The 2851-nt window shown below is 33.9% G+C and overlaps 1 long non-coding RNA gene across 1 annotated transcript; it reads right to left on the reverse strand.

The window, feature by feature from the left end:
- Positions 1-2061: 2061 nt before the first annotated feature.
- LOC122802017 lies at positions 2062-2591 on the reverse strand. Its single transcript, XR_006364844.1, has 2 exons — positions 2489-2591; positions 2062-2221 (listed from the first exon to the last, which is right to left on the reverse strand). It is a non-coding gene; the product is annotated as an uncharacterized LOC122802017 (long non-coding RNA).
- Positions 2592-2851: the final 260 nt, after the last annotated feature.

A 2851-nucleotide genomic window follows, 5' to 3' on the forward strand; every position in this document is an offset into this window, starting at 1 on the left:
ATTTCACACTGAACCACTTAAATAGGCAAGGGCAGGAACTCAAAGAATGTGGCTACCCCCACACCTGTAATTACTAGCAAATACTAAAATTCAGCAAACACTGACTAACTTCCAGTTCAGTTAATATTTCTGCAACACAATTAAAATCAATTTAAATACTGTATTTTTTGAAAAAAAAAGTGCAGATAAAGGTACTTAAATTCTCTTATATGTACAGTTGAATACAGCTAGCTCTTAGCCGGCCAAAGCTGAGGTTTTTAAGCAGAAAATGTTTCACACTGTACCACTTAAATAGGCAAGGACAGGAAATCAAAGAATGTGGCTACCCCCACACCTGTAATTACTAGCAAATAATAAAATTCAGCAAACACTGACTAACTTCCAGTTCAGTTAATATTCATGCAACACAGTTAAAATCAATTTAAATACTGTATTTTTTGGGAAAAAAAAGTGCAGATAAAGGTACTTAAATTCTCTTATACGTCCAGTTGAATACAGCTAGTTCTTAGCCGGCCAAAGCTGAGGTTTTTAAGAAGAAAATATTTCACACTGTACCACTTAAATAGGCAAGAACAGGAAATCAAAGAATGTGGCTACCCCACACCTGTAATTACTAGCAAATAATAAAATTCAGCAAACACTGACTAACTTCCAGTTCAGTTAATATTCCTGCAACACAGTTAAAATCAATTTAAATACTGTATTTTTGAAAAAAAGTGCAGATAAAGGTACTTAAATTCTCTTATACGTCCAGTTGAATACAGCTAGTTCTTAGCCGGCCAAAGCTGAGGTTTTTAAGCAGAAAATATTTCACACTGAACCACTTAAATAGGCAAGAGCAGGAACTCAAAGAATGTGGCTACCACCACACCTGTAATTACTAGCAAATAATAAAATTCAGCAAACACTGACTAACTTCCAGTTCAGTTAATATTCCTGCAACACAGTTAAAATCAATTTAAATACTGTATGTTTTGAAAAAAAAGTGCAGATAAAGGTACTTAAATTCTCTTATACGTCCAGTTGAATACAGCTAGTTCTAAGCTGGCCAAAGCTGAGGTTTTTAAGCAGAAAATATTTCACACTGTACTACTTAAATAGGCAAGGACAGGAAATCAAAGAATGTGGCTACCCCCACACCTGTAATTACTAGCAAATACTAAAATTCAGCAAACACTGACTAACTTCCAGTTCAGTTAATATTCCTGCAACACAGTTAAAATCAATTTAAATATTGCATTTTTTGAAAAGAAAAGTGCAGATAAAGGTACTTAAATTCTCTTATACGTGCCGTTGAATACAGCTAGTTCTTAGCCTGCCAAAGCTGAGGTTGTTGAGCAGAAAATATTTCACACTGTACCACTTAAATAGGTAAGGAGAGGAAATCAAAGAATGTGGCTACCCCCACACCTGTAATTACTAGCAAATAATAAAATTCAGCAAACACTGACTAACTTCCAGTTCAGTTAATATTCCTGCAAAACAGTTAAAATCAATTTAAATACTGTATTTTTTGAAAAAAAAAAGTGCAGATAAAGGTACTTAAATTCTCTTATATGTCCAGTTGAATACAGCTAGTTCTTAGCCGGCCAATGCTGAGGTTTTCAAGCAGAAAATATTTCGCAGTGTACTACTTAAATAGGTAAGGACAGGAAATCAAAGAATGTGGCTACTCCTACACCTGTAATTACTAGCAAATAATGACATTCAGCAAACACTGACTAACTTCCAGTTCAGTTAATATTCCTGCAACACAGTTAAAATCAATTTAAATACTGTATTTTTTGGGAAAAAATGTTCAGATAAATGTACTTAAATTTTCTTATACGTCCAGTTGAATACAGCTAGTTCATTGATGGCCAAAGCTGAGTTTTTTAAGCAGAAAATATTTCACACTGTACCACTTAAATAGGCAAGGACAGGAAATCAAAGAATGTGGCTACCCCCACACCTGTAAATACTAGCAAATAATAAAATTCAGCAAACACTGACTAACTTCCAGTTCAGTTAATATTCCTGCAACACAGTTAAAATCAATTTAAATACTGTATTTTTGAAAAAAAAAAGTGCAGATAAAGCTACTTAAATTCTCGTATACGTCCAGTTGAATAAAGCTAGTTCTTAGCTGGCCAAAGCTGAGGTTTTTAAGAAGAAAATATTTCCCACTGTACCACTTAAATAGGCAAGGACAGGAAATCAAAGAATGTGGCTACCCCCACACCTGTAATTACTAGCAAATAATAAAATTCAGCAAACACTGACTAACTTCCAGTTCAGTTAATATTCCTGCAACACAGTTAAAATCAATTTAAATACTGTATTTTTTGAAAAAAGTGCAGATAAAGGTACTTAAATTCTCTTATACGTCCAGTTGAATACAGCTAGTTCTTAGCCGGCCAAAGCTGAGGTTTTTAAGCAGAAAATATTTCACACTGAACCACTTAAATAGGCAAGAGCAGGAACTCAAAGAATGTGGCTACCACCACACCTGTAATTACTAGCAAATAATAAAATTCAGCAAACACTGACTAACTTCCAGTTCAGTTAATATTCCTGCAACACAGTTAAAATCAATTTAAATACTGTATGTTTTGAAAAAAAAAGTGCAGATAAAGGTATTTAAATTCTCTTATACGTCCAGTTGAATACAGCTAGTTCTAAGCTGGCCAAAGCTGAGGTTTTTAAGCAGAAAATATTTCACACTGTACTACTTAAATAGGCAAGGACAGGAAATCAAAGAATGTGGCTACCCCCACACCTGTAATTACTAGCAAATACTAAAATTCAGCAAACACTGACTAACTTCCAGTTCAGTTAATATTCCTGTAACACAGTTAAAATCAATTTAAAT

The sequence above is a fragment of the Protopterus annectens genome, chromosome 5.part0, assembly GCF_019279795.1.
Source record: "Protopterus annectens isolate FY-2018-M chromosome 5.part0, PAN1.0, whole genome shotgun sequence".
NCBI classification, from domain to species: domain Eukaryota; kingdom Metazoa; phylum Chordata; order Ceratodontiformes; family Protopteridae; genus Protopterus; species Protopterus annectens.